This window comes from Lithobates pipiens, unplaced genomic scaffold (genome assembly GCF_037356315.1).
Source record: "Lithobates pipiens isolate NorthernLeopardFrog02 unplaced genomic scaffold, aLitPip1_a1.2 Scaffold_18, whole genome shotgun sequence".
Taxonomy (NCBI): domain Eukaryota; kingdom Metazoa; phylum Chordata; class Amphibia; order Anura; family Ranidae; genus Lithobates; species Lithobates pipiens.
The window spans coordinates 190,957,104-190,967,759 of record NW_027507758.1 but is presented as its reverse complement, the minus strand read 5'-3'; positions in this window follow the sequence as shown (position 1 = coordinate 190,967,759).

Sequence of the window (10,656 nt, the reverse complement as noted above, 5' to 3'; positions counted from 1 at the left end):
TATAACCTTTTACATTTTCAAATACAATTTCTATGCTGATATACAAATTTTTCTCGGGTGATTACAATGTTAACTTGGTTCTCCCTGGATGTGGAGGATGTGGGGAGGAGCAGACGTGTGAGGTGAGAGCTCCCTTGCACGCCCAGACCACCGAGTAAGAGCGACACCTGTATTGCTGTAAGGACCTGATTGAGGTCGGAGCAGAGCAGGTGGATTCCAGCCATACGCAGTAAGCACAGAGTGAGCAGCTGGAAGGAGCAGAGCGGAGCGGTGCGGTGATAGCGATAACAAGCCGCCGGCGATAACAGGCCACGCCGGGGAGGAAATGTCCACCCGCAGACGAGCCGCCTTGGAGCCAGTAGGAGGAGGAAGCAGGAGCATCGCAGGCAGACTTAAGGCCCGTACACAAGGTCGGACTTTTTGACAACAAACATGCAAATGAGCTGTTTTGGAGCAACATCCGACTGTGTGTACGCTCCATCGGACAAACTTTTTCTGTTTTCATCGGACTTTTGTTGGCTGTGCGAACGGACAAACTTTCTGGCAACAAAAGTCCGATGGAGCAAAGTCCGACCGTGTGTATGCAAAAGCATCGGACTTTTGTACAAGGTACAAACACGCATGCTCAGAACCAATGCAAAAGATCAGACTACAATACAGAAGTTCACTAAAGGTGGCGCTGGAGTCATTGAACGTCCTCTTTTGAAGCAGCGTCAGTACGTTGTGACGTCATTACGTTCGTGTTTGTTGTCAAAAAGTCCGACCGTGTGTATGCAATACAAACTTGTGGATCACGCCCTTTGTACAAAAGTCCACGGAAAAGTTTGTACAAAGTCCGACCGTGTGTATGGGGCTTTAGAGCCTACATGACGCCACAAAGAGGAGAGGTGACAGGTACGCTGCAGTACCGATATGGTTCCCCGGAAGCCGGCAGAGTACAGGGGAAAGCCGGGCGTGGCTCCCCCACGGCACAGGCATACAGCCCACAGGTCTGCAGCCCGATATCAGGTGGAAGAGGCAGACAGCTGACGGACGGAAGAGGCCAGAACCAGAATGGTTGTAAACACAGCAGAGACCCGATTATTACCACCCTCAAAGAATGGGAAAAACCAGCAGGTACATAAGATGGGGAAGCCCCTGCATCCCCACCCAGACCACCCACGCAGCAGAGAATATAGAGACCCAAAATGATGGAATAGACACCCCGATAACGGATAAACAGGGCGATGAAATAGGAGGTCTGGTAACAGGGGAATTAAGGGCAGATCAAAAAAAAAGAAGAAGCAACAGCAGACACACTTTTAGCAAAGCCTTCTAAGGAATAAACATTATACATGGAGGAAATGAAGACCGAGGCGGAAGCAGTGAGAAGAGGGGCCAACCAGGATTTTAACGATATTAGAAAGTTGATAGAAGCATTACCCACAAAAACAGACATACAAGATCTAATCTCCACAGTGGAAAGGGCATGCAAACAGGCAGTGGAAGACCTCAAGGAAGAAATAGGGGCGGTGGGACACAAAGTGGAAGTGTTGGAAGAGGACAAAGATGAGATTAAGCAGGCGGTGGGAGAGGTCCAAGAGATCATTAAAAAGCAGGAAGAGATGATGAATACGTACAGAGACCAATTAGACGACATTAAGAACAGAGAACGTGGTCAGAATATTAGGATATGAGGCCTACCTGAAAGATATAATAATAATGAGTTAACGGAGACTGTACAAAGGCTCTTCTCACAAATTTTGGGTCTGGACAGTATAGAACATGTGGAAATAGATACAGTCCATCGCATCTCAAACCCGATAAGATTAAATAAAGAGAGGCCAAGGGATGTAATTTGTAAAATCCACAGATACACTGAAAAAGAGATTATAATGAAAGCTGCACGAGATACACCTGCAATTAAATTTGAGGGATCAGAAGTCGCAATGTTCCCTGATATATCATGCAAGATTTTAATGCCACACAGGATGGTGCGTCCACTATTGGAAGTAATGAGAAAAATGGAGATCAGATATCAATGGGGTTTCCCCTTCTCATTGATAGCAACACAAAATGGCAAAACAGTGGTGCTTCATACAAAAGATGACTTAATAAAATTCCTGGAGATACTGGACCTCCCCCAGACGGACTTTATAGATTGGAGAGTAAATAATGTAAAGACTATAATACAACGTCCGGAGCAGTGGTCCCGAGTCATAAGGTCATGAGGGAACTTCTGGGGGTGGAGCGGGGGTGAGGGAGGGGGGGAATGGGGGGGAGTAAACATTTTTATGGTTTGTAGAGGAGGTCACCAAGGAAGAGAGGAGAGGGAGGGAGGGATGGAAGGGGCGGCAAACGGATAATGTTAAGACATATGGAGGGGTTCACATAAAAGCCCTCAACCCCCTTTTTCTTTTTTTCCCCTCTTCTCCACCCCTTGGTGCCCTCTCTGGGAGAAATGAGGAGAGGGGGGAGAGAAGGGAAAAGAAAAGGAAATATGCTGTGAAAACACTAAATTGCCTGCCAGAAATTAAAAGTATAAAGGTGGTATTTCTGCAAGAGAAAGTAGGAAGAAGTAGGATGAAGGGTCCGGGAAGGGAAAGGAGCTCGGTTTTTATAAATAGGAAGGTCCGGATGAGGGACTGGTTAATCTGCTTTATGCAGACGGGAGGGAGGGGCAGGGAAGGGCATGGGAAGCCCGAGCAGGGGAAACCCTCTAATAGATGGTACTCTTTTGGGAAGAGAGTGTTTCGGGGGAAGGGATATAAGGAAACAGGAGGTGGATTTGAATTCCCTAGAGAGAAGGAGAAAGCACTAAATGGCAAATATTCTAAACAAGATAAAATGGGCATACCCTCAGAAAAAATAGATGTTGGATAATTCTATGAAAATAATGACGTATAATGTCAGAGGCCTGAACTCGTCCCAAAAAAGGGACTGCTTGTGGCACGAGATGCGCCACCAGTCGGTGGATATAATATATTTGCAGGAGACGCATTTTGTGCCAGGATCGGTCCCTAAACTGCCAGTATTTGTATATAATCAATGGTTCCATGCACTCTCCCCAATAGCAAGAGCTAGAGGGATGTCCATAGCTTTTCAGAGAACTTGCCCTATGAAGCCTACAGAGATACAACAGGATCCGGAAGGAAGGTTCTTATTTGTTAAAGGAACTTTGCACGGACCCTGTATACATTTGCATCTATATATGCACCAAATAACGGTATGGTTGATTTCTTATTAAAAACTATGAGAAAGCTAGATAATGTCAGGTCACCTTGAGGCAAGGTGACAGATGCACACCGTAGGGATCAGGAGTGCACCGCAAGGTTGTGGACCCTACGGCTGACTGCTGCGGACGTGAAACAGGTCCCACCGGGGTTAGAGCGTAAGATTCCCTGGGGCACGGAGTCTAAGAGCCAGCAGGTGTTCACCAGAGCCTCGAGTGGTGAGGATGGTCTTGGCTGCAATTGGCTCCAGGTCGTGACCTCCAGAGTCCCCCAGCTCACACCCACAGTAGGCAACAGGAGGATAGGGATGGTGAGGGACAAAGCCAAGGTCGGGGCCACAAGCAGACAGCAATAGTCAGGGACACGCTAAAAGGTCAGGATCACAGGCAAACAGGGATAGTCAAAGACACGCCAAAGTCGGTAACGGAACAACAGAAGAGCACATGGCAGGTAACAGGAAGCTAAACACACAAAGGAATACACAATGGTTAATCAGAAAAGGGAATCAGAAGAGGCATGTTGAGTCCATGAAATATTTTATATTTTGCCACAAGTTGCAGGAATTTTACAATTTATTTTTTTTGCATAAAGTTGTCACTAAATTATATATTGCTCACACATGCTATGGGCATAAGTCAAATTACACCCCAAAATAAATTCTGCTGCTTCTCCCGAGTACGGGGATACCACACGTGGGGGACTTTTTGGGAGCCTAGCCACGTACGGGACCCCGAAAACCAAGCACTGCCTTTAGGATTTAAATATAAAACGCTACCAAAAAAACTGTTAGCGATCGCAGGGATCAGGCCTGACTCTGGGAATGCTGCAGTTATGTGTTTAGTGTTTTATAAGTGACAGTGATCGATCGATACTGCACTTGGGTGAACCTAAAAAAATAACTAGCTACCTAGCGGCACCAGTGACACTAATGCAGCGATCAGAAAAACGATTGCTTAGTGACACTGGCAAAAGGGCGTGAAAGGGTTAACTCTAGGGGCAATCAGGGGGTTAAACCTTTATTGGGGGGGTAGGGGGGCTACCCTGGACCTAACACTAACTGCCCTGACAGTTTTACTGTCACAACTGACACTAAATGCAATGATCAGTAAATAAATGATCACTGCAATCAGTGACACTGTGAATGGGAGGGGGGGGCGGGGGGCGATTGGGGGGGTGATCGGGGGGGGGGGGATTTGTGTGCCTATGTGTACCTACATGTCAGTGTAGTGTTGGTGCACACTTACTATGAGTTCTCCTCGCAGTCTGGTCAAAAAGACCGCCCGAGGAGAATGACATCACTTCCTCCCTGCCTGTGTTTACACTACACAGGCGGGGGAAGCTTCTCATTCACCAGGACCAGAAACCAACGGCCATCCCCTCATCCCGGATCGCTCCTGAAGCGAAACGGACCACCGCAGCCAGCGGGAGAGGGTCCGATCGGACCTCCACCCGCTGGAAGGCAAGCACGTACATGTACGTGCTTGCGCCTGTTGGTGCCATTCTGCTGACATACATTGCCATGCGGCGGTCCTTAAGTGGTTAAAGAAAACATATCGGGAGAAGTATCTGAAGAAACGATATGGGAAGCTCACAAGGCGGTAGTAAGAGGGGTATTAATAGCCCATGGCTCATGAGTCAAAAGAGAAAAAAGAAAAGAATTAGAGGATTTATTAGGAAGGATATATGAGCTAGAAATAAAGCATAAAAATAGTATGAACCCGGAAGAAGCTAGACAGCTGGAAAAGCTTAGAGGAGAACTTACTCTATACTTGGATAGGAAAATGAAAAACAAACATAGATTTTTGCACATAGATTTTATGAAAACGGGAAGAAATGCGGCAAACTATTAGCCAACCAACTAAAAAAAACAACAGGAATCTTCCCACATTCACAGTATTCAATTCAGTGACAAACAGATAATAGATACCAAATCCATAGCAAGGGAATTTAACATTTTTTATAAGAACTTATACAATATTAAGACACCGATATCAGGGATAGGAGGAGGGGAACAAGTAAAAGAAAGATTACCTATTCATGCTCCATCAGCCCTACGAGTAGGCATACAAAACAATCACTGGTTTGGAATAAGAGGTCCTTGTTTTACTTAGGAGTACATATTTCAGCAGATGTAAAACTACTGTATGAACAAAACTACAACCCCTTATTAGCAAAAATAGAAGAGGCTCTTAAGAGATGGAAAGGACAGAAGTTAACATTATTTGGGAGGGTAAACACCCTGAAAATGAATATAATACCCAGGCTGTTGTATGTGCTATATACGTTACCCATCCCACTACCCCAGAGGTTTTTTAAAAGAATACGTAAAATATTCCTGGCGTTTATATGGGAAGACGGGAGAACAAGAATAGCATATAAAATCCTGTGCAGGAGTAAGGGTGAAGGTGGAGTTGGGTTACCAGATATGGTCCGATATTACAGAGCAGGCTTGTGCAATTCATTTCGTAACGAATCGAAATTCGGCTGAATTTTGCATCTTTCGGACATTCGGATGCATTCGAATGTCTGAAAAAAAAAAATAACGAATAACAACGAATACGAAAGAAATATAACGAATGAATTTGAATGAATTCGACATGATTCAGTAATTCTTTAAAGATCTAATGAAACAAAAGGTCAGCTCAAAGTAAATCTTATAGTCCAATCAGCTAATTAATTTTGTGCCGGAGGTTTGATTACTGGCAAAGTGCATTCCTGAGAACTGAGTTAGAAGGGTGTTGTATTGTATTTGAGCTGAGGAGAAGAGACGTTGTCATTGTGTGTGTTAAAAGATTCAATAAACGACTTTCCAAACTACGAATCATCACGAATGTCTATACATACATAAATATCAAATTTCAACAAATACGAACGAATTAATTCGACACTCTACGAATAATAACGAATTATCCGAAAACGTATTAACGTAACATAACGAATATAACAGAACGAAATTATGTATTTTACAAATGACAACGAACCGAAACTAAACGAAATTTTCAATTTTGCACAAGTCTATTACAGAGCTATGACACTGGTTTGAATATTAAATTGGTGCCATGACTCTGATAATAAAGAATGGGTGACAATTGAAAAAAAATTGGCAGAAAGAGAGTTAGCAGAAGCACCATGGATACCAGCTAAGGATAGGGGGATTATCCAAATGGACATCCCCCTTGACGCGGAACACACTGGCAGTATGGGATAGAATAAACAAAATGGGCAAATATGCCCCAAGGATATCCCCATTAACCCCATTGGAGGGGCATCCATGGTTCCCCCCAGGGGAGGAGAAAGGAGCCATGGGAATTAGGGGGGAATACAATGTGTTTAAGATATGCTCCGTCAGGGGCCCTCATGTCACAAAGGGAGCTAGAATTAAAACAGGGGAGCATGAAAATGGCAGGATGGAGGTACAATCAAATGACATTTTTTTTTAAGAAAATAGAATCGCAGGTCAGATCCCAGAACACTCTAACTGTGTTTGAAAAGATGTGTAGAAAGATATCAAGACCCAACCACTTATTATCCCAGATGTATAAACTGGTCCTCAGTGAGGACAAGAATACTACACCTTATTTTATAAAGGAATGGGAAAAGGAACTGGATTGTACCTTCACGACAACACATAAAAAAAAGGTAATTGAAGGAACATATTCCCTATCAATAAGCTCATCTATTCAGGAGATGTCATACAAATTCCTGACTAGATGGTACAGAACCTCGGTAAGATTAGCACAAATATACCCAACTGCAGAGGACCATTGCTGGAGAGGATGTGGAGAAAAGGGAACCTTTCTTCATATATGGTGGACCTGTCATGGGATAAGGAAGTTCTGGGAGGATATAGCCCCGTGGATCAAGAGGATGTCAAAGGAGCTTGCTCCGGGGCATTTTCTGTTCCACGGGGCTATGGACACCAGAAGGGCATATAAAAGTAGTGAAACTCCCCACTTATCGAACTCTGCAAAGAAATTAATACCCAGACACTGGAAACAAGCAACAAGTCCAACATTGGAAGAATGGAAAAAGGAGGTAGATGAAATGAGAGAGGCAGAAAGATGGGTATATAAGATCAGAAATAAACAAGACAAATTTAACATAATATGGGAAGATTGGGGAAAAAATGGGCAAGAGGTAGAAAAAGAAATAATTGCCAAAAAATAGGAAGGGATGGGAAGGAAGAAAGTGACAAGGGGAAGCGATAAGAGATGAACCACAACCTGTATTACTTATTAACTGTTTTTAATAATGATCTTGTGAAAAAGTAAAGTTATAAAGAAGCGAATGTATGACATAATTTGATGGTGGAGGGAGGCTCCCTCCATGACCGTAGTCCTAGAATTTTATAATCCATAACCCCCACGGCCTTTTTTTTTTCTTTTCTTTTCTTCCCTTTCTCCTTTCTTTTTTTCAAGAGCACAGATATAGAAACAAAATGAAAGGTCTGCAGTCACCAGTGATACACCTCCATTCCTATATACATATACAAAAAAAGAAGAGTCGCCCTGGGACTTTAACCACTTAACAACCGGCCCATAGCCGAATGATGGCTACAGGGCGGTTGTTTAACTCTGGGAGGTCGTCATATGACGTCCTCCCAGAATTCTGCTCTCGCGTGCCCCCTGGAGTGTGCACTCGAGAGCATTCGTGACCGCCGGGTCCACGGGACCCGGCGCATCACGGATCACGGTAAACGGCCGCTCATTGCGGCCGTTTACCACGTGATCGCTCCGTCAAATGACGGAGTGATCACTTGTAAACAAACCGGCGTCATGTTATGACGCCGGTTCCTCCCTCCCCCTCTCTGTACCGATCGGTACAGCGGAGGGGGAAGAGATTGGTGTCAGCAGCTCTGTGGGCTGCATCTGCAGTGCCCACATCGCTGCTCACCGAAATTTAACGCCTCAATTCCCTGCCATTACTCTGCAATACCCTGCAATATTCTGCAGTACCAGAAAATACCCTGCAATACTCTGCAGTACCAGCAAATACTCTGCAATTACTCTGCAAATACTCTGCAAATACTCTTAAATTACTCTGCAAATACTCTGCAATCACTCTGCAATTACTCTGCAATCACTCTGCAATTACTCTGCAAATACTCTGCAAATACTCTGCAATTACTCTGAAAATACTCTGCAATTACTCTGCAAATACTCTGCAACACCCGCCAATACTCTGCAATACCCGACAATACTCTGCAATACCAGCTAATACTCTGCAATATCAGCTAATACTCTGCACTACCCTCCAATACTCTGCAGTACCCGCCAATACTCTACAGTAAAATTCCAGCTAATACTCTGCAATACCCTGCCAATACTCTGCAATACCCTGCCATAAATTGCCATACTCGGAGATACCCAGCCATACTGAGATACCCTGCAATACCCAGCCATAGTTGGTGATACCCTGCAATACCCAGCCACCCCCCCCCTCCCGCCGCCCTCCGGTGCTTCTACCGACTCGCCAATACGATCAAAGCCAGAATCTTTTTTATTTTTTTATTTCAGGCTTTCCAGCCTAGAGGTGAGATGTAGGGTCTTATTGACCCCATATCTCACTGTAAAGAGGACCTGTCATGCCATATTCCTATTACAAGGGATGTTTACATTTCTTGTAATAGGAATAAAAGTGATCAAAAAATGTATTTTTGGGGAAAAAAATGGCAAACTAAAATAAAGTAAAGTAAAATGAGCTCACATGCAGAAGCGAACGCATACGTAAGTCCCGCCCACATATGAAAACGGTGTTCAAACCAAACATGTGCTGGGGTGTAGGAGGGGGCGGAGCTGCTGGGGGAGATGGCTGTTCCGTAGAGTGAACCTAATGCTGCTGCTGCTGCTTAAGCTTGATGAATATGGCTGGAGGATAAGGACATTACCCTAGTATGCCCCGATGAGAAATAATTGCAGGTATGCCAGAGGATGCCAGAGGATTGTAACGTTCAACATCTACCTTCATCCCAGGTGATCCAGTGAAGGGGAATCTTGGTGGCGCTACCTGGTCTGTATCGCAGTCGATAGGGCACCAATTGCGCACATCGCTGAGGTCAGGTGCAGGATCATCACCGCTGTCACTTGTCAGATCCGTGTCAGTGTCAGACGACAAATCTCCCCCCGACTCGCTATCGCTAATTTCTGCGAGCAACTCCGTGTCGCTATCGCTGTCACTCAGCTGGTCCAATGGCGATTTTGTAGCGAAGTGGCGCTTTTTTGATGCCATGTTATATTTTATGTTATTGGAGGCAAGGGGCACTGTATAGTTTATCAGTCAGATAGAGATGATACAGTGTAATCCTCTCAGATTACAATGTATCACCTCTATTTATGTGTTTGTGTTGTGTTCACTTTTTGAAATTCCCACCCAGCTCCGCTCCCGTGCGCCGCTGCTGCTCGCAGAGAACGGAACCAGGAAGTCAGGATGGCGTGATGTTAGGTATCTATTTACTCAGCGTAACTTCATCTTTCACATTATGCAAACATTGGGCTAACTTTACTGTGTTTTTTTTTTAAGCACAAAACAGTTTTTTTCCCAAAAAAAGCATTTGAAAAATTGCTGCGCAAATACCGTGTGAGATAAAAAGTTGCAACGACCACCATTGTATTCTCCAGGGTGTTTGCTAAAAAAACATATATAATGTTTTGGGATTCTATGTAATTTTCTAGCAAATAAATGATGATTTTTACATGTAGGAGAGAAATGTCAGAATTGTCCTGGGTGCTCCAGAACGCCTGATGGTGCTCCCTGCATGTTGGGCCTCTGTATGTGGCCACGCTGTGTAAAAGTCTCACACATGTGGTATAGCCGTACTTGGGAGTAATAGCAGAATGTGTTTTGGGGTGTAATTTGTGGTATGCATATGCTGTGTGTGAGAAATAAACTGATAATATGACAATTTTGTGAAAAAAAAAAAGTAAAAAAAATCTTGATTTTGCAAAGAATTGTGGGAAAAAATGACAACTTCAAAAAACTCATCATGCCTCTTACTAAATACATTGGAATGTCTTCTTTCCAAAAGGGGTCATTTGGGGAGTATTTGTACTTTTCTGGCATGTTAGGGTCTCAAGAATTGAAATAGGCTGTCAGTACTTCAGGTGTGATCAATTTTCAGATATTGGTACCATAGCTTGTGGACTCTATAACTTTCACAAAGACCAAATAATATCCACCAATTTGTACTTTATTTTTACCAAAGATATGTAGTAGTATAAATTTTGGCCAAAATTTATGAAGAAAAAATTACTAATCTGCTAAATTTTATAACAGAAACAAAGAAAAATACATTTTTTTACAGAATTTTCGGTATTTTTTCTTTTATAGCACAAAAAATAAAAAACCGAGCGGTGATTAAATACCACCAAAAGAAAGCTCTATTTGTGTGAAAAAAAGGACAAAAATTTCATATAGGTCCAATGTTGCATGACTGAGTAATTGTCAT